Source organism: Ctenopharyngodon idella, chromosome 24 (assembly GCF_019924925.1).
Source record: "Ctenopharyngodon idella isolate HZGC_01 chromosome 24, HZGC01, whole genome shotgun sequence".
NCBI classification, from domain to species: domain Eukaryota; kingdom Metazoa; phylum Chordata; class Actinopteri; order Cypriniformes; family Xenocyprididae; genus Ctenopharyngodon; species Ctenopharyngodon idella.
The window spans coordinates 13,586,755-13,610,283 of NC_067243.1; positions in this window are offsets into that span (position 1 = coordinate 13,586,755).

Here is a 23,529-nt window from a genome sequence, read left to right on the forward strand (position 1 = left end):
TGAAGAAGAAATCAAAAACAATGCATTTATCTTAACAGTAAGTGTAAGGAATGATTGCAGGGTAAAATATGTAATTTGGCCCCCTCGGGAGACCCAGCAGGGAGGGAATGTAGAGAGGAATCCTACAGGAGAACGGTCAGGTACGTGTGAATGTGATTGGCCTGTTCGTCACGTACAGAAAATAAAATGAACATTAGGCACAGTAAGACAAACAACTAGACAAAACGATATAGTAGCTTAGTCTGGAAAATGTATATAATTTGTGTACAACTGCCCTATATAATATGACAATCATCTAAGGGTAAGTTTACATGACAACGATGTACTAAAAACGGAAAAGTTGTTCCTTTGCATCCTTTCCTTAAGATCCGCGAAAACAATTAAAAACGCTGCATTATGTTGCCAGGCCAATAGTTGGCGACGTCACTTTGTAAAGAAACACTACGCGCCTGTAGACTGAACCGTTGACAACACCGTTTTCACAAATTCGCGTTTTTGTAGTTTACACGACGACGATATAAGGGTATCGTTTTCAAAAACTTGCACTTTGAACCCCGTTTTTAAAAGTTTGCGATTTCAGGCAACCAAAACACCCTTGTTGTGTAAATGAATGGTCAAAACAAAGGCAACAAAAAGAAGAGAGCCAAACTTTAAGCTGATGGTTTAAAGGACTGTTGGATTTTATGAATAGACAGGATGGCACTGTTAACGTTAGCATAAAATGTACCTACTATCAAAATTAATTGTAGGTAATTCGGTTGCTCTGATATAATATGGTGTGAGAGTCTGAGGAGGAGTGGATGAATGAATCTATGAAATGTATTGCCTTGTAAACAGCTGAAAACTATATATATGTTAATAGCCTGAGCTGTAGCAAAATTCAACAAGTCAAGTTGGATGCTATGTATTAATTAATATCAAACACAATCCAGGAAATTTGACTGATTTACTAGTATTTGATTAACTAATAGAGAGTATATGGAACATGACTGTAAAAGCTTGTTGTATAATTCAAATTAAAAATCAATTGTAGCCTAAATCTTAAAAGTAAATAAAAGACCCGTTATATAGACCTTATGTAGCCCCGCCTCTTTTCAGCGCTGCGCTCGTTGTCTTTTGACTTCCGGTTTGTATTTCCACAGCGATCTTACGTATTTATGAATGAACTGCTCATTTTAAAATCTTCTAGGTCTACTGACATTTGTTAAGACATCTGCTTTAATCATTACAATGCTCACGATAACTTTAATTAACTCTACAACAAGTAAATCCACTTCACCAGCTAATTATTCTTCAACAGCGATGCCATAGAAATATACAGAGCTACCGCAAAAATGGAAGTTCAAAGACAATATTATAAAGATGGTGGCGCGCTTGTTTCTCTGGCGCATAAGGTCTATAGGCAATAAATGACCAAATGTCACACATATAGTAATACCAGTCATTTTTTTTTTACCTTGTGTGGGGGGACATTTTTTTGGTCCCTATGAGGAAAACAGCTTATGAATCATACAGAATGATGTTTTTTGAAAATGTAAAAATGCAAAAATGTGTGTGTGTGTGTGAACAGGAGTTTGAAAATACCTCTAATTTGAGGTTCTGATAAGTGCAATTTTGTATTTTTTTTAAACTTAAAATATCAGTGTATATGTCTAGTGAATGCTGTGTTACAAGCTATTGATTCAAAAATAAGTTTCTTGCACAAAAGCTTTACAAATCCTACTCTCTCTTTTTATAGCATACCAAAAGTTAACCAAAGTCATCCATGTATGAAAGTTAGTCAGAAACAGCCTTGTCGGGGTATGTTTTCACACCACCAAGCACAATGCAAAGGAGACTTGTGATGGGATGCGTGTTCAGCCTGCAGCAATCACATTTAACCCACTTCGAAATGGAAACCCCAGATATGTCGTTCCATGTACATGGCTGTGAGAATTTGAGTTGATTTGGTTGTATGTTTAGTCACAAGAGGACTTCAGAGGTGGAGGATACCTCTGATCGAAAGTGAGGCAAGACTTTGTCCTCTCCTGCTGAGGAACAAACAACAACAGACCTTTAATTTAGGTTCATCTGCAGAGGATTTCAGTGCAGTCTTGACAAAAGGCCATTAAGGTTCGGAGACGTGGCTTAGTGGTTTGGGCACATGGCCTTAAGCTGTGTTGCTCATTTGGTAAACGATCACTTCCTGTCGTCTCCCTAGTGCTGTACAAATGAAGTGGCAAAAAGCTCCAAAATAAAAGGTTAAAATACAATAAAAAATAATACATGTAATAAAATAAAGAATAAAATGTGATAAAATTCATATAAAATTTATAATTAAAGCTGCAGTCTGTAAGTTTTGCCTCTTTGTCGCCATCTCTGTTTGAAACAGATTTGTGGAAATATAATCTTTACGTGGGTTGTGCATCGGCACTGCTCCTCAGCACGGATGAATCAAATTTTTTCGCCATCAAAATAAGTTTAATTACTGCAGCTGCTGTGAGAAAAAGCTATAAATGATGCACTACCAGCAGCATCCTCTACATGCCATATAGCCTACTAGCTGGGACTCCTTCTTTATGTAAACAGACTTGATGTAATGACGTAATGACGCAAAGACGAACGGCTGCATGCTCGAATTTCCCGCGGAAACCCACCAGTACCAATTTTATTATAAAACATTATTACAAGCTTACCGTTGTGAATTGGGCTAAGGTAAGGAGGTTTTGAACACTGGCTGGTTATGTACTTGCTCAAAAATTGATTTTTGATCATTTTTAACCTAAAAAAGTTATGGACTGCAGCTTTAACTAGAAGTATTAATTGCCACTAAATAAGAACAATGCTGTAAGATCATTGCACAACACATCTGTAGTGAAGTAGATTTTGCAGGGTGTTTATGTGCTAATCGAGTGTGTCTGGCTAAAGTTTGCTCTAGTTTGAAGCACAGGACTTGTTTGCATGAAGTGGTTAAAGAGGAACAGAGGAAACCCAGGTGCTTCTAGCCCATGGCTGTGCTGCCCCCCCATCTCAGCCCCAGCACTTACCGAATTCTGCCAAAGCCTGTTCGCTCAAATGCCAGCCTGTTTCTGACAAGTCTAGAGGCTAAAGCTGCGTCTCTGCTGAAAGAGAGAGAAAGGATGAGAATCGAGGAGGCAAAAAGACCAATGAAAGGCTGGATAGAGGGAGATATTTTGTCCCTTTTCAGCAGTCGAGGAGCATTTAAATATGACAGGACACAATTATGCTTCGCTCCGTTGTTGGCTGCAGATGCATGTGCTCTGTTATAATTCTACTCTGAGCATCTCTCAGAAGGGTCCCTGCACAGCAGACCCCTACAATAGAGTTAATGCAGCTGTGTTTGAAATGATAAACACAAAGGAAACGAACCGAAAAGACAAAGACAAAAAAAAAGGAAAAAAAAAAAAACAAACAGAATCGAGGAGTAAAACCAACCAGTGAACAAACTGGAAGTCTGTACTGAGAATGCTTAAAAATAAAAAACAAGATAGATAGATAGATAGATAGATAGATAGATAGATATTCATTAAAAAAATATTTTTTTCATTAAAATATATATGTATATATATATGTATATATATATATATATATATATATATATATATATATATATATATATACACACACACACACACACACAAGAGAAAAAAACATACAATTAACAGAATATTTTTAAACTATGTATTATGTAACTATGTAACTATGTTTATTATATAATCAATTTATTTCAATATATTATCAATATATTTATAAATACATTAATAAATGTATAAATTGTAATGTAATATATATATATATATATAATTATACAATACAATATATAAATATATATATATATATATTTTTTTTTTTTTTATCTGAAATATGTATTTTATTAAAACCATCTTTATATAATATAATAATGATGATACCTCACTTTATATAAAGCGTCTGAATTAGGACTACATCTGAATTATCCTTTGTGCATGCTTCAAAAAAGATAGATAATGAGAGAAAGAATGAAATAAAGGAAGAAAGGATAGAAAAACAGTCTCGTTACACTGAACGAGGTAATGATCAAAATGCTATTAGTCTAGTGGGAGGCTATCCAATAAACGCCCTGTGCGTAAATCCACATAGTGTTTTCCAGCAAGTGTAAAGAAGGGTTATCAGTCTGTCTGAGAGGTGGAAAAGACAAGTGGCTGTTGGTACTTGAGCAATAATGCTTCAGCATTGCTTTGTATGAGTGTGTGTATCCTTTGCCTGCCAGTGCTTTATACTGGAGCTTGTAATTTAGAGTAATAGGCACTTCACACATCCTCAGAAACCCCTCCTCTCGATGCCCACTCGCAGAGACAAGCTCTGCTGACCAAATACTGCTACTGATCGCTCTCTGAATGAACTAGCACAGCTAAGCTTTATTGAGAGGCCTCTCGGTCCACCACTTGTGAGTCAGTGACACTTCAGCTCACCTAAAGTGGAGGAACGAGCTGAATTCACCCTTTCAAAATCTACTGAGATGATGCCTATATATATATATATATATATATGAGGGCCTAATTCACAAGTCCAAATTATCTGCGCAAAAAAAAACTGCATAAAAATACTGTAAAATTAAAAATGCATCTCTATGCAGACTGGGAAACAATCTTTATCTAAATACAGCATTGTGTTCTGATTGCATTGAAGGCCAGTGACCTTCAGCACTCTGTACTGATTTTATTATGTTGAAGTGGTGGAATTTTCAGAGAAAGGATTTCGGTAATATTTTGTACCTATAAATGTGTTTAATCATATTACCTCTCCATTCACAAATCCTACAGTTGATTACAGTAGTGAAAGCTGAATGGCCCCGGCCAGGTTTTAACAGATAGTGGGATGAGCGTCAATGCTGTAACAGGCGAGACAGATGAGTGACAGCAGCTGGCAAAAAGATCTGGAGAAACAACAGGCCAGACACACTAAGCATGAATGACACACACTCACATATGCACAGTTATTAAATAACACAAACACACACACACAGGCGGCTGGTGCTTTTCAAGAATGGAGGAACACGGATGTAATTTCATTTTGGTATCAGCACTGCATTTTTTAAAGAATATAATATAATATAATATATTTAGCTGTGTTTCCGTCACTACGGACACATGTAAACATTCACTCAAAAGCTCAACTCAGATACAAATACACACACTCAGCAGATGGAAAGGGGGTCTAGTCTATACACCTCACCCTTGACTCCTCTTTTTGGAGAGTCTCAGGACACCCCAGTCAGTGAGACAGACAGAAAGCGGTGTCTTTCTGGACCAGGGCACAGTCCTCTGAGCCAGAGCCCGTCATGGCGATGACAGCATGGCACTGCTTCTCTATTGTATTGTAACCCCCCCACCTGCAACTGTGGGACGGGGCAAAGACCCAACTCTCCTCTCAAATAACTCTCGCCACCATAAACACTCACTCAGACCAGGATAAAAAGAAGAAGAAAAAGCATGAATAAGCAGATCATGATAACAAAACCTGCTATGCTAACAACACCAACAACAAGAAGAAATGAGCTGCGTTACTAGAGCCAAAACTTCAGGCCCATGTCTCATTAGAAAGTAACTTTATCTTTACACTACTGGTGGCTCAGCAGTGCATTGCCCCAAACACGTGTTTTCGGTCTTGACATAAACAAATCCCTCAACAAAAACACTGCAGGAGCGTGAGGATTGCGTGTTAGCGGGAGATCAGGAGGGAGTTCCACGCTAACAACTTTGTGCAGTTTAACAGTGTTTATATCACTAATGTGAGTGAATAATTTGTGACCCAAATACCATGATTTCCTCAAACAGAGATTAGCAAAACAGTCCTTACCATAAGAACAGCATCAAAGGAATTCCAAAGCTCTGGCTGGAGTCACTAATGACAGAAGTATTAGGTGCTAATTCGTGTCATTTATTCGTGTTCCTGGGACATTTTTCACACAAAAATCAAGCTAGTGAAGACATATAAGGCTAAATTCTGACATTAGCATTATAAGACAAGTTATAAACAAACAGTTAGCAATTTGCAGTTTTCAGTTGCATGAATTGAAATATGCAGACAATATTGTACCGGATGTGAAATCAAAAAGTCAATGTGTAGATTCAAGATTTATGAGTATGTTAGTGCTGTGGTGCTGTAATGGAAATGCTGGTTTGAGTCTTGAACCAATCGCATTACCATCTTTCTGCCTATACAGAGCCCTATGGAAGCTTGTTTCCACCACTGAATAAAAAATAAAAAAGGTAATTGCGACTTTTTATCTCACAATTCTGATTTTTTTTTTCTCACAATTGCGAGTTTACATCTCGCAATTCTGACTTTTTTCTCAGAATTGTGTGACAAACAGCGCTATCTCATGACCAACTCGTACGTATTTTCCAAGGTGGCTAATTCATACGAATTAGTACGATTTGTCTAAACCCTAGTGATGGGTAGGTTTAGGGGCGGCGTTAGGGGTAGCTCATTCGTACGAATTCATACGAATTTGGCAACTCGTAAAATATGTACGATTCAGCAAAAAATTTACGAATTCGTACGAATTAGCCACCTCGTAAAATATGTACGAATTGCCGTGTGATCGGGTTGGATATAAATTCGCAATTGCGAATTATACAGTCAGAATTGTGTGATATAAACTTGCAATTGCAAGTTATAAAGCTATAAACTCACAATTCTGACTTTTTTCTCAATGTTATGAAGTCAGAATTGCGAGATATAAACTTGCAATTGCAAGTTATAAAGTCAGAATTGTGAGATATAAATTCTGAGATTTTTTCTCAGAATTGGACTATATAACTCGCAACTGGGAGTTTATATCTCGCAATTGTGAGTTTATAACTCGCAATTCTGACTTTATTTCTCATAATTGTGAGTTTATATTTTGCTATTATGAGAAAAAAGTCAAAATTGCGAGATGCAAACTCGCAATTGTGAGAAAAAAAGTCAGAATTGCGAGATAAAAAGTCCCAATTACCTTTTTTATTTAGTGGTGGATAACTGAAAAATACAAACAAAATGTGTAATTAAAAACTAAAATAAATTGTTTTAAATGCTACAAGTGAATTTAGCCACCACAACATTATAATGTACAGCATGAAAAATGGATATTCATTTTGAGATTTGCTAAAGATTACATTTAAGAGTGTTATTAAATGATTAGTATCAACAATTATCATTAAGTGAGCATTAGATGATGCAAAAGTAACCTAAAAGTAAAAATAGTGGAAATGGGCATGGGCAATTAAAAAAAAAAAAAAAATCCCAAATATCAGCAGCAGATCAATAGCAGATATGATAATGATATATTGTGCCTCCCTACCGTCAATTAAAGGCAAAACGTCAATAAATAAAGTTAGATTAAAAGATTCATATTACTTACCTGCGGCACCTTAGCTTATACTCTTATTTTACTTAAACATTTATTTACTCACTACATAGTTAAGCCTTTTAAGTTGTACAGAAACTCCTAAGACACATCTGTGCGCGCTCTTGGATTTCCTTTGAAAGGGATGATTAAGCTTGTTTTTCAGCAATCCAAGCTGTGTGCCTGTCCTACCACCTCTGTCTGGCAGTAATCTTGAATTGAAATTCAACCCTACTGTTAAAACACAAAAATCTCTCGGCCTGCCCATAAGCTCTGGGTCATCTAGAGTTACGCAGCATTGTTCCCCAGAACTTTTGAATGATTCTGCACTCCTGACACAGGAAAAGGTCCTGAGCAGATGTTTTACTAGGGTGGAACAGTCTTCAAGACTACATTAAAACATCCTGACTGGTAAATTAAGGTCTTCGGGTGCTATGGATCCTAAAGGTGAGAAGATAATTAAATCAAATAATACTATAATAGAAGTGACAATGAATGTCGTCTCAACCAAATCTGACATAGCCATATGCAAAAAACACAAACACACGGATCAGGAAGCCGAATGGGAAACGCATAACTCTATAAATATTTACCTGTATGCCAATCAGACCTTGTAAAGGGCACACTGCTTGCTACGGATGCTCTCTTCTTATTGCTCACATTTGAAAAACAGATTCTCTTCAGATTCTCTATGGATTGCCTGCATGAAAAGGTCATTTGTAATATATCAGGAACATATTCACCTGGAAGTAAAAGGACCTTTGGAATATGCTGAACTGAGCACAGTTATGGCCACATAGGTAGAGAAAGTTAGATAAAAGAGCATGCTATTTCCTGTCGAGACAGGTTATTTAAACGGAGAATGGCTTAATCTATGTGTGTGGAATGTCCCATGTGAGAGCCTGTGGCGGCATTAGAAAATTACTGTGGAAGATATTAAAATTTATGGGTTTAATACATTTGGAAACAGCACTGATGAAATGATGATGATGAGCATATTTTGAAAAAACAACAGTCCAGATTTAAAAGAGTCTCCAGTCTTAGAAATATATGCCCCCCTTTATATAAACTGTTTTTTTTACTACTATGTATTAACATTTAAATTAATCATTTGATACAATGCAGTCATTGTGTCTTCTACCTTGTACCTGTATTTAAAAAATACCTGTATGTAATTACATCTTAAATTAATTTCTGTAATTACATCTAGTATAATTACCCTTCCTTTACCCCTGAACCCACCCTTAAACCTACACATATCCCACCTCAATAGCTGCAGAAGTGAACACAATAAGTACATTGTACCTAACAATTTTTAATATATAAGTACATAGTAGTTAAAGACACCTAATGTGAAGTGTAACCAAAAAATATAAATAAAAGAAAGAACTAATTGTAGTGTAGGAATTACGTATAATTCTGGCCGATAATAATGGCAATTATTATTTTCATGTTACGGCCAAAATGTCTAATATTAAAATTCTATTCTACTTTGTCCAAAAATTTAAAAAATAAAACACTAAAAACTAAAAACAATTGTTTTGAATTGAAGTGAATTTAGGCATCACAGTACAGTATAAAAATGGATATTTATTTAAAGATTACATTTAACATTAATTGTTTTTTTGTTTTGTTTTTAAAGATGAATTTAAATTGAGTGTTAGACATTAGTAGGAATACATGCATACAAAAACTGAATACTAATGCAAACAGTGCAGCTTAGATTTTTATGTCTACTGAGAATATTTTTCTACATTACGCAATTAAGCTTTTAAAGGGTTAGTTCACACACAAATTAAAATTCTGTCATGAATTACCCATCCTCATGTCATTCCACACCTGTAAGACCTTCGTTCATCTTCAGAACACAAATTAAGATATTTTTGATAAAATCCGATGGCTCAGTGAGGCCTGCATTGACACCAAGATAATTAACACTCTAAAATGCCCAGAAAGGTACTAAAGATATATTTAAAACAGTTTACGTGAATACAGTGGTTTAACCTTAAAGGGTTAGTTCACAAGACACAAATTATAGAACACAAATTAAGATATTTTTGATGAAATCCGATGGCTCAGTGAAGCCTCTATTGCCAGCAATATCACTGAACAAGATCCAGAAAGCCATACGAAAGACATATTTAAAACAGTTCATGTGACTACAGTGGTTCAACCTTAATATTATAAAGCAACGAGAATACTTTTTGTGCGCTAAAAAACAAAACAAAATAATGACTTTTCAACAAGATCTAGTGATGGGCGATTTCAAAACACTGCTTCATGAAGCTTCGAAGCTTTACGAATCTTTTGTTTGAATCAGTGGTTCGGAGCATGTATCAAACAGTCAAATTAACGTGAACTATTGAAATTTCAAACACTTATGATGCAACAAAATTTCGTTTACTGAAGTCACGTGACTTTGGCGCTCCGAACCACTGATTCAAAACAAAAGATTCGTAAAGCTTCATGAAGCAGTGTTTTGAATTTTTTTTTTTTTTGGTGCACAAAAAGTATTCTCGTCACTTCATAACATTAAGGTTGAACCACTGTAGTCACATTAACTGTTTTAAATATGTCTTTAGTACCTTTCTGGGAATTTGAAAGTGTTAATTATCTTGCTGTCAATGGAGGCCTCACTGAGCCATCGGATTTTATCAAAAATATCTTAATTTGTGTTCCGAAGATAAACGAAGGTCTTACGGGTGTGGAACGACATGAGGGTGAGTAATTAATGACAGAATTTTCATTTTAGTGTGAACTAACCCTTTAAATTATTTTAAGATCCCACGCTTTGAAAAATAAAAACAACAACAAAAAAAAATTGTGGTGTAGCAGCTGCAATTCAGCACAATACAAAAGCTGGTTAAATGTCAGAATACTTTGCGAGACTGTAAGTGTGTGCACCTATGTGGATATTTTTGTACCATTATGAAAGTGTACTATGTGTTTGTGTTTGATGCTTGGAGCTAAATCAAGGGCAGCATGGGCTACAGCATAGACAAGCCAGTGATGGTGTGTGTGTGTGTGTGTGTGTGTGTGTGTGTGTGTGTGTGTGTGTGTTTGTGTGTTAAATATTTGAAGAGTGTGAGGCTTGGCCCTGGGGTGAAAGCAAGACACACTGCATGAGCAAAATACATGTAAGTGCTGCCTTCAGATTAAATACAAAGGCACTGCGAATGTTACAATGGGATGAACTATGACAACATATCTGAAGGCTATTTACATGCTTACACACACACACACACACACACACACACACACACACACACACACACACGTTTGTTTTGCTATCAAAGTGAGGACATTCCATAGGCGTAATGGTTTTTATACTGTACAAACTGTACATTCTATCCCCCTACACTACCCCTACTCCTAAACCTACCCATCGCAGAAAACATTCTGCATTTTTACATTTTTAATAAAATGTTTATGTTTTTAAAGCTATTTTAAATATGAGGACTTATGAAATGTCATAAGTCCCCATATTTCATGTTTACATCGTAATACTAGTTAGGGCTGGGTATTGACACAAATTTCAAAATTCGATTCGATTTCGATTCACAAGCTTGCAATTCGATTCGATTCAATTCGAGAGAAAAAAAATCTCTCAACTAATGCTGTAAACAATACATGGGAATCAGTTCTACATTAATATTGAAGGTTAAAAATGAACTGATTTGTATACAAACACTTAAATTAGTGGAAGTTAAGGAAGTTTTTATAATAATAAAGTTAAAATACTAACTTTACAATTATGTAATTATATTTCTACTCCAATTCGTTTTTTGTAATACATTTAAATGGTGGCTGTTATAAAAACTTGACGGATTTATTCAAACATGCATTAAATATTGAAGAACATTATAAATTATAACGAATGTGTAGTATGGTGCATATTTAGCAAAATGCTATTCTCTAGAGTTCAGTTTTATAGCTGACAAACGAGTTATGGTCACTGAATATGGTTTCTGAGGTAAATGTGACGTTACGTGACATTGCTTTCAAGCTGTTTTATTGACGTCTTTCGCGTTTGAAACACTGATTGAGCTACTTCATGAGACAGGATACGGATTTCGGTAAGTTGTACTGTATCTTTGAACATACCTTTGGGTATTCATTTATGTTTATTTCGCGATGTAACTGGTATTAAAGCGGAGGAGATCAGTTCACGCGCGCTTCGCCTCTCTTGATCTGAGGCTACAGCCATCTGTCACGCCACATCAAACAGCGCCAAAACGGTTATTTTTTTTAATTTTGTAATAAAATAGACAGAATTTGAAACCTGAGACTTTGTTTCATTTCAAAAGTAACTAAGCACAAAGCTTATTGCCATTTATTAGATGGGAAGAGCGCTACAATGTTCTATTCATTCATCAACTGAAAACAGACTAGACTAATCGATTCTTGGGATTTAAGAATCGATATCGGTTCGTAAAAATGAGAATCGATTAAAATCGAGAAATCGATCATTTTTACCCAGCCCTAATAGTAGTGTAATACCCATGTCATTATACAAATTTGTGTCCTCATAAATCACAAAAACAAGCGCGCGCGCACACACGCACACACACACCATAATCCAATTACATATATCAAGATACATATAATTTTGTTTATGTTGCATGATAAGAAATAACAAAATATTTAAATAAAACACACACATATATATTTATACTCACATTTACAGTGTGTGTGTATATATATATATACACACACACACACGCACGCTCACACACACTTTTTTCTTGTTAAGTAGATGAAATGCAAAATGTCCTGATTAATCACAAATTATCAATAAACAATAACATGGTTTAGTAAAACAGAAATTCAACTCTCAGACTCCACTTTACTGCTGAAAAGATGAGAAAGCCGTCTAAACATTTAAACAGGTGTCGAGAAGGACAGGCATGTGAGAATTCATGAATATTAATGAGCAAGTATTTATGAAAATGAATATTCATAGGACAAATCCAATCTAATCCTATTCAGTCACACTTTCTGTTCATGTTGACGTAAAAAGCATATAGATGCTAATCTCTGTTAAAAATGTGTGATGTAGCATGTAGTAACTGCAACAGAAACAAGCTTTTTAATGACAGCGTTGTTAACGTCGGCATGAAAGCAACACTCCTCATTTCACGTGTGTAGATCCAGCCTAAAGATGTAGGCTTGGGGTTAATTAGCCGTAAAACACAATGCTAATCTAGTCTTTATGAGGTCACTGTCGTGGTCCGATGACCTAAAGTTAGACAGGATCATGACAAGGATTTGTTCCACAAGGCAAGCTTGTTTGTTTTAGTGATATATAATGTCTGTGCGACAAAATATATTCCATGGGAGTGTATAAAAAAAAAAAAAAAAAAAAAAAAGTGACTCACAGCTTTACAATGTGAAAAATGTGTCTGCGTGAACGAAACTCAGAACTAAGATGTGTAACAAAATGTTAAAGATAAATTTATGCATCACTTTCCTTCTCATCATGCAACATTTTGCACAGGTTTACAGTCACATTTCTCCTTTGACGAAATTCATGAGGCATACAAGCAAATTCTGTATAAAGGTGTCACTAGTAGTTTAGTTTGAGGGAATCAGAAAGAGGCTATTTCAAGCCAGAAACCACCACCAAAAGTGGCATGCGACAATCTCACTCTCAGTTATTGCACAGAAACGCATTTCTGAGGGGGAAAAAAAACCCAACACTTCTATTTGTATGATCCTCCTACATTTTGTACATAGTAAGAAGTGTATTATCTGTGTTGACGACAGAGAGGAGATGCATTAGATGGATGTTTTATTTATTCTTGGCTTTTCAGAGCACAGGCTGGTTCTAGAAGTGACAGTTTTTACTAGCTAGACGATACAAGGAGGTGACTTCGAGTCCTGTCAGAAACTATAGATACTACAAAAGTACCAAACATTGTTCGTAAGTGGGTCTATTGCTGTTTTACAGTGGGGAGGTCACATTTAGGTTATCGTGCCATCCTCAAAAATAAGATCCACATCTGGGTCCAGTTGCATAAACAGAGCCATTATGTTAAGACTGTCTTAAAGGGATAGTTCACCCAAAAATAAAAATTATCCCATGATTTACTCACCCTCAAGCCATCCTAGGTGTATGTGACTATCTTCTTTCAGATGAACACAATCGGAGATATATTTAAAAATATCCTGGCTCTCCCAAGCTTTATGCTGGTAGTGAACAGGGGGCGTGTTTTGAAGGCCCAAAAAACCCATCATAAATATAATCCATATGGCTCCAGGGAGTTAATAAAGGCCTTCTGAAGCGAAGCAATGGGTTTTCGTGAGAAAAATATCCATATTTAAAAATTTATAAAGTAAAATAACTAGCTTCCATCAGACGACCGTAAGCAGAATGCACAAGTCGACTTGAGCCAAATGAGTAACCCCTGAAGCAATGCTTAGACGCCTCTCGCGCTTTAAACAAATAGGGCTGTTCAACAAACTCAAGCTCCTCTTCTCTTATATCGAAATCCTCTGACATTTCTCTTTAAAATTTCTCATTTTAGACTTCTAATTCGTGACCAGTGTTTTGTTTTGCTCTATCCTCTGAGCTTCCACGTTCGTCATTGCATCATATGTTGGGTCTTCTGCCGCAAATCAATACGTACAGCCGTCTGCCGAAAGCTAGTTATTATAGTTATTAAAGTTTTAAATATGGATATTTTAATTACGAATAGATATTGCTTTGCTTCAGAAGGCCTTTATTAACCCCCTGGAGTCGTATGGATTATATTTATGATGGATGGATGCATTTTTGGGAGGGCCTTCAAAACACGCCCCCCGTTCACTACCATGATAAAGCTTGGAAGAGCCAGGATATTTTTAAATGTATCTCCGATTGTGCTCGTCTAAAATAAGATAGTCATATACACCTAGGATGGCTTGAGGGTGAGTAAATCATGGGATAATTTTCATTTTTGGGTGAACTATCCCTTTAAGTACTTCACCCCAAAATTAAAATTTTGTCATAATTTACTCACCCTCAAGTTCTGCTTGCTTAATAACATTCTTGCAACTGGTCCCTGTTAGGAGACAGTAAGTATTATAACATACTTCTGAAAGCATGTGCAATCGATATCTGACAAATTCAAAGCAGTAATAGTCTGTTTAAAGGAATCTGAACACAGTATTTCATTAACACAGGAGCAAAACAATGGCCTTCTGGGTAATATATTCACACTGTCACTATCATCACCAGACAAAAACACCATTTCATTTGCATGATAATGCCTAATTTTTTACTAGAAAACCCTTTATGATTTAGCTGATATTGCTAAAGCATTATTATAAATAGTTTAAGGGAAAACAACATTCATTTTTGTCACAACCTAAACTATTTCTGAACATTTAGACCAGTAAATTCCTGCAGGGATTGGCAACTAGACATTAAAGTGATTGTGACATGTTTCCCACATCCAAACCCTCCAGCACATGCAGAAAACACATTTACAGTGTCCTGTTTTGAATGCCATTTGTTGGGGACAATCACTGTAAAATGGCTTGCTGCCCCAAGAATATTGCATGTTACTGGCAAGCGAGACTTCATTCATGAGATTCTGCATAAGGAATCAATGGTGTTTAACGCCTCAATGCTTAATTTTCTCCAAATGGAAAAACCAATAAACATTATTTTTGCTGTTGGTTTGTGGCTCTGAAATCATTACATACATCTTCAAATATAAAAGTGCCAACATGTCACTGAATCTGCATTTGCTTGTCAAAATTTCCCCAGATTTTCGCTCAAGATGATACGCTGTGTACATTTTCAGAGCAGCTTAAAGATAATGCCATTTTTCTCACTAAAATACTTTCTCGTATTCTAGCCTAATATCTACCAACAGTTACACTACCATTCAACCACTTATTACCGTTTGGGGTCGGTAATTTTTTTGTTTTTGTTTTTTTAATGTCTCTGATGCTCACAAAGTTGATCAAAATACAGTAAAAACAGTAATATTGTGAAATATTTTTCAAATATTAGTGAACTGTTTACTGTTTTAATATATTTAAAGTATAAAATATTATTTAAAATATAATTTATTCCTGTGATGCAAAGCTGAATTTTCAGCATCATTACTCCAGTCTTCAGTGTCACATGATCCTTCAGAAATCATTCTAATATGCTGATTTGGTGCTCAAGAAACATTTCTTATTATTATCAATGTTGAAAACAGTTGTGATGCTTAATATTTTTGTGGAAATGATGATGCATTTTTTCAGGATGCTTTGATGGAAAAAAATGCATTTATTTAAACAGAAATCTTTTGTAACATAAATGTCTTCACTGTCACATATGATCAATTTAAGGCATCCTTTATGAATAAAATTAATTTGTTAAGAAAAAAAAAACAAAAAAAAACATACTGACCCCAAACTTTTGAACTACAGTGTAAACACAGTGGTGCTATCAAAACATTGCTCTGTTTGTTTAAACATCCGACCAGCAACAGCATAGCAACAGTGGCTCAACCAATGGTGTGAATTTGGGGCGGGGCTATCTGTTTGGCCATCCAATCACAAACTATGGAAGTGTTACTACAGGAAACCTGCTTGGAAACAGTCATTTGCTTGTACAGAAATTACACATTTCACTTTTTTCATGAACCGTGCAACATCCACCATTGCAAATAAATAATGTACGTGAATCTGAACCAAAGCTCCTCATTAAAATTTTAACAAAAACACAGTGAACCAATGATTGGTGCAGGATGAGTAAAAGTAATGCAAAGTATTTTGAGAAATGGATGTGTGAGCATCAAAAACTCAGTGGAATGCTGTTATTCCACTTCAGCAATTTTTGATTTGTAATCCAACCCCAAGCAGCACTCCTTTACCCTTTCTCTCTCTCCCTTTCTGTATCTCTCAACACCCTTTCACAAAGGCCTCGGCCATTAGCGTTCCAGCTTGCTGTTTTCAGTAAACCTCTCCTCACTGCAACATCATACACCAAAGCAAGAAACCACTCTTTACAATGAATGTCATAAGCACATTTCCCAGCCGTGAATAACAGTTTTCTTTGCTGGGAAACTGTTTCTGAATCTAATAATTATCCTCTTCATCCTCCTAATTCAGACTTTAGTGTTTGGCTGAGAAACGGGCCGGCTGCCAGCTCAAAGCAGAGTCTGAGTTGTCAGGTGGATTACAGTCATATGAATCGCTCCGCAGGAGGCCGAGCAGCCTGCAATTACAGCGTGGCGGCGCCTTTGATTTAAAGGAAACTTTCAGAAACTGACTAAAATGTTGAATAATAAGCCATTAGAGATTCCGAAGGCTGGAGCCCGAAAAGAAACCCTCCCTTTCCCTTGAAGTTTCCTCCTTTTCCTTCGCAAAAACACACACAGAGACACAAAGTTGACGTCACTAAACGTCTGCGCTAGTTAGTCAAGCACCTGTGACTAGCCGCTTTCACTCTTAGTCAAAAGTTTAGAAAAATCTTTAAGGCACGATTAAGAGCGTTAATCGCTTTCTGCGCAAAAAATATCAGTTTATTCCATTGTACTAAAAGCCCTGAATAGGATCCTTTCAAAAGAACGTGAATCTTTTATATGACGGCCCTTGGATTTTTAAATGAAAATGAGGGGTCAACTTCTCTCATTTTCCTCACAAAGGACTGAAAGGAAGGGACCAAGCAGACTTGAAGGCTACAGCAGAAGGTGATGAGATAAAAAGAGACACAGCCAGCGCCGCCCCGGCTCACATCAATGCCGCATTGTGAGCCCCGCCAGAGACAAACGAGCACCGGCCACAATCGGAGCGGGGCCGTAATTAAATTTCACACAATATGAGGCAGCAAATGACATGTAAATTATAAATGGCTGATTCCTTGCTTTCCATGACAGTGTTAAATAAGGGAGGTGTAAGTGAAATCATTAGATTATGCCATTCAGTGATGGGAGGGAGGGGGTTTTCAAAAGGTTGGCGTCTTGGAGGGCCCGCAGCCAGCCCTGGCACAAATGATGCACTCGGAGACTATTTCAAACAGCGGCGGGGACAATGCCGAACCAGCCCTTGATTGTGTTTGTCCACCTAGGTATAAAACAGACATTATGGGCATTTTGTCCCGCTCACCGAGATGCTCGGGCGGGCTAAAAAAGAGAAGTGAGATAAGTGGATGTACTTCACTGGCTCCTTGTATCTCCCACCAATTACCCTCTAAATACATAGACACAGCCCACTAGCGTCAACAATGAAATATAGCTCGAAAAGAGAAAAGAGGGCCATTTCAAAAGCGTTGTCGCATGCATGGAGGAGTACCATGGGGTAATTGCGGAGGGACAGATGAGGGACCGCTTCTTTTCATGGAGGGAGAGAGAAAGACACACAAATACAAACAAGAAGGGGTAATCTCACTTCAAGAGACTTGAAAAACTTTGAAACAAAAAGCTCTTTGAAAGCTGAATTTGAGAGAAAGAGAGAGAGAGAAAAAAATGCTTTTCCACTTGCATATAAGTTCAGTTGGTGACAAAATGTAGAGGAAAAAACAAGGAATGTTGTCAGGACGCTATTAAACCTGAAAAACAAACAAACTAAAAAAAAGATTAAATGCAAAATTAAAAAATAAAAACAAAAAATGATGGTCATAATTGGCTTCGAAAGTTTTGCGAACTAAAGGTGATTAAAAAGTAATGTGTGGGCACTGTGGGCTATCACATACATGTCCAGCCTTCTTAATTAGGACAAATCCCCTTTTAGCCAGTACTAGAGAGAGAATAGGCGGCCCTAGAGTGTTTGTGAAGAAACTCATTAAAAATGTGGAATGCTGCGGAGAGAGATGGAGAGAGCGAGAGAGAGAGAGAGAGAGAGAGAGAGAGAGAGAGAGAGAGAGAGCGTGAGTTACGGCTTTCTGCTCGAGTAGCCACAAGTGGCCTCTAGGATAAATGTTCCCCTCTCGTCTCAAGTAGTTGTCTTGAACCAAGTGCCGAGAGGAGAAAAGAGCCACAACTTGTTAGTCAACAAGTTAGCTTAGAGGGGCCAGAGAGGGATTTGGAAGAGCAAGAGCAAGGTTGTGCCACATCCAAACACACACACACACAGTAAAAAGTAATGAGAGACTGCAACACCCTCAAACAAACGAATGAGATCAGATAAACCGCAGTGAGTAGCATCAAGAGGAACTCAGTCATCAAAAGTCTGATTTTTAAAATATGAGGAAATGCAAGCAAAATTACACTACTGCTACATTACACTATTTACCCACCAACCCACCCAGCCAGCCATCCAACCACCCTCCCAGCCATCCAACCAACCAACCACCCACCCAGCCAGCCAGCCACCCAGCCATGCAACCAACCACCCACCCAGCCATCAAACCACCCAGCCAGCCATCCACCCAGCCAGCCATCCAACCAACCAACCAACCAACCAACCAACCAACCAACCAACCAACCACCCATCCAACCAACCATTCACCCAGCCATCCATCAATCCATCCATCCATCTTACCCAATATCTAAGAAAAAATACCCATCATACATCCATCTATCCATCCATCCTTTTACCTAATATCTAAGAAAAAATCCATCCATCCATCCATTCATCCTTTTACCCAATATCTAAGAAAAAATCCATCCATCCATCCTTTTATCCAATATCTAAGAAAAAAATCCATCCATCCTTTTACCAAATATCTAAAACAAAATCATCCATTCATCCTTTTACCCAATATCTAAGAAAAAAATCCATCAATTCATCCATCCTTTTATCCAATATCAAAGAAAAAAAAAATCCATCCATCCTTTTACCCAATATCTAAAACAAAATCCATCCATTCACCCATTTCCCGAATATCTAAGAAAAAAATCCATTCATCCATCCATTAAAAACAGAGATAGAAAAATCCACACACAGACATTAATATTGTTTCAAAAAATAAGGCCACATATACATAGTGAAGGAAAGAGAGGATGCCTCTGGCTCTCAACCTGTCAGCTCCAGAAGGCTTAGAGGCAGGCCCCAGCCCAGATTACCCCTGATCGGGCCGTCCGCCCTGGGGCTCTCCTTCTCCAGCTCGGGCCCAGGGTTCAGCCAGGGAGTCAACACCACCTCCCCACTCTCTGTCCTAAACACGTGCACCACAGCTCAACAAAACAAACCCTGAGACAGCCAACATCCATTAACTTGGCCAAATAATCCTGATCTGGCTAAAACCGTCCCCCATCCCCAGAGTATCTAAGATAGCCAATTTCGCTCGTTGTGTTTAACATTTACTGTATGATATACACCCCACAATTAAAAATGGAAATGAAATAGACAGACAAAAGAAATATTGACATGGCTGTCAATGAATAAGTTTGTGTGCGCACACGTATACACTGTATAAAGACACAACAAAACATTAGAAGCTCTGTTGCGAGCTTCCCAAAGAGGAGAAAATTAATTATTTCAAATACATGTGGACCTTTCATGAGCACAGGCTTGATTTGCATTGAGAAATATTCAGCAGAAGTAATTGGTGCACACTGAATGAACTCAATTTTCATTCCAAATTTCCTTGGAGTCCCAAGGCACTACTGCATGGGATGCGAGCGCCAATACAAACAAAAGTAATGTCAAAAGGGAACGCAGGAATCGAGGAACAAAAGGGAGAGCAAAATTGTTTTAGCATCGTAAATGAACGATGAAAGCTTCATTCAGGCGGTGGGCTGAACAAAAAAAAACAGCAAAAAAAAAAAACAGATATCACATGGAACGTTGACAGTTGATGTCTTCATATAAATGTAAGAATTTACATTCTAATTAAAAAGAATTTACATCTTAATCAACGCAGGCTTAATTGTTCAGCTAGTGTTTTCCAGTAATGAAAAACAACATTGTTCTGCCAGAAAATGAATGAATACTATATTACCATAGCATATTTTGATGCTTTATATTCTAGGCGAGTTAACAGATTGCTACATAAAAGTTGTATTTTTACAATGCAAAGGAGAAAAACCCTTTAAAAATAAACTTATGTATCCTTATCTTCTACACATGATATACAGAATTACACTGGCACACATCTTTAAAACTAAAGTGAAGACCACATACTCGTTACAGATAGTGAGTTGCATGAAACTACCAAGAGTTTTGTGAAGCTTCATGCTGGTTACCCAAAGCCACAGATGAACCCTTTGGCATCTTCGTGTGGAGGCAGCTGGGACTGATGGGGGTGGTTAGAAGGTAGATACTGAGGGAATTTTACAGCACAGCCCCACACTCAAGCCTCCAGACCTCAAAGAGCTTTAGCGAGTTTGCTAACAGTCATGTAACATCCCACATGTTGTTTTTGGAACAGTTTTTATGCTTTTTAGTGCAAAGTGCTTATGCTTTAAATGGAAACTTGTTTCCACCATGGAATAAAAGACAAGTAATTTTTAGGTAGGTAATTGCAACTTTTTATCTCACAAAAGACTTTTTTTCTGAGATTATCTCACAACTCGGATTTTATAATTTGCAAATGTAAGTTTATATCATACAAATCTGAGAAATAAACTCGGAATTGCAAGAAATAAAGTCAGAATTGTGAGAAACAAAGGTATTGCGAGAAATAAAGCTAAACTCACAATTCAGACTTTTTTTAATCGCAATTTTGAGTTTTATATATCTCACAATACTATGGAAGCCCGTTTCCGCCATTAAATAAAAAAATAAAAACAGTAATTGCAAATTTTTATCTCGCAATTGCGAGTTTATATCTCACAATTCTGAGTTTTATTCTCACAATTGCGAGTTATAAAGTCACAATTCTGAGATATAAACTTGCAATTGTGTGATATAAAGTCACAATTCTGAGATATAAACTCGCAATCGTGTGATATAAAGTCAGAATTGCAAGATGTAAACTCGCAATTGCGTGATATAAAGTCACAATTCTGAGATATAAACTCGCAATTGCGTGATATAAAGTCAGAATTGCGAGAAAAAAAATCAGAATTGTGACTTTATATCATGCAATTGTGAGAAAAAAAAAGTCAGAATTCTGAGATAAAAAGTCGCAATTACTGTTTTTATTTTTTTTATATAGTGGCGGAAACGGGATTCCATATAATACTGACTATATAACTCGCAACATGTAATTACCTTTGTGATTTTTTTATTCCATGGCGGAAACAAGCTTCCATAGCTTTAAACATCTAAAACTTTTTTTAACTAAGAAATTTTTAAGCTTAACCTAGCTAAACTAGTGGTGCGTTCATGTCTTCTTGGAAAATTCGTATTGACGAGTTGGTAAGTCGTAATTACGATGTCAGGTGTGTTCAAATCACTTTGGTAGGAGAACATTGGCGATATATTTTTTCTACTAAAAATCTAGCAAGGTTTTCAACTCTACTTTGACAAAAAATTATTAAGAATATTTTTACAATATAATTTCATTATACATTTCTTTATTATTTCTACAAAATAAGAAAATATGCATTAGGTGAGTTTTTGCTTTTATATGTTTTTATTAAATCTGTCAAGGAACTATAAACAGAATCGTTATATTGTAATTGTACAATACACTCGTATTTACATGCAACTTAACTAATTTTATTGTAAATGAAAAACAAAAAATTCATACATTTTAACAGATTTATCGTCAACTACAGGCATTGCATCCATAGCATCCATCATGTTTTCTCAGTTTTCTCTAGAACTTACAAACAGCCCAGCCCAGATGAGAAAAATAAATGCAAAAGTAACGTAACGCATTACTTTCCATAATAGTAACTAAGTAATGCAATACGCAATATTGTAATGCATTACTTTTAAAAGTAACTTTCCCAAACACTGTTTATAACGCTATACTTTGTGTTATATTATATTAAATTTATACAACAGTTCTTTCTGGTTCTCGAATCTGATTGGTTGAGAGGTCTTTCCAGCCATGCGATATTCTTCCAGTATCGCACGGTAACTGTTTCACCTACAGACACTACATCCATCATGTTTTCTCAATGAAACAGCCCCAACTCTAAAAAAAAAAAAAATCTAATAAAAGAAAATCCAGAGTTTCCCACTTGTAATTACAACATTGTTTTGCCGTTCATGTGTCATAAACAATTATTCTGACATGACTATAATGTGCCTTATGCTGCCTTCAAGTACACCTGGGAAACTCATACTGCAGAGTCAGGCGTAACAATAAATTTATATTGCATTTAAAGACTGTCATTACATGAAAACAAAGAGCTAAGTAATTTTTTTCTCCCTAGCCTATGCTAATCTCTGAGTATGCTAATAAAACAAACAGCATGAGACAGCAGAGTCCTTATCAGCTCTATAAGAAACCTGCGATAAAGACGGCTAGCAGCTTCCTCTAAACTAAAGTAACGTTCGACCGGTCTCAAGACACTAAATCAGTTTAATCAGCTTTTACACTTTCCAACCATTTACACATCCAACTTAAAAACGTCGCCCTACGCTCATTAGCCAACACAAAAGACTAGCGACTAAATGAGGCATGATTCATGAAACGGATACCTTTAATCATCACTCCTAGCCCCCGAAAGGTCGTTTAGAATATTATATCTAAGTGTGCAGCTTATTCCTGCTTCATTACTGATAATTAAGACCTGTCATATTTTCTTGCACAATGTGTCGGCTAAGAGCTTTGGCATCTGCCAAATAGGCATCAATTTTCAAAGCTGTGGAATGAAAGGTAAGGCGAGATGTTAGAAAAAGTAGTACTGGGGTTGATTTGGTTAGCATTTCTGTCTGGTTTGTAATTCAAAGGCATTCGCTATTTCACAAAAAAAATTTGAGATTAGATAAGACATCTTATTTTGAGCTCTAAAAGTGATGGGTTCCATGAAAAGGGAATGGCTTGCTTGCAAGAAGTCTCTCGTAGCACTCCTCAGATAGTTATCACATGAATAGTCTAACAGATTGAATTAAGGGCAGAGACTTGGGAGCTGTGGAAATGTGGCAGAGAGATGCTAAAAGGGACACAGTGGCTTTTGCATTAGCATCTGTTGTGGCTCGACTAGCATAAACTAGAGAAAAGTGTCAGAGGTGCCACAGGGGGCGAGTATAGAAGTAAAATGGAAATTTAAAAAAGTGAAAATGGTTTTAAAAAACAGGATGGGCAAATTTATCGTCTCAGTCTATTCACCCAGAGGTTAGGATTACATATCAAAAGATCTTTAGCATGTAGTAAAAACTACTGATTCCTGCTT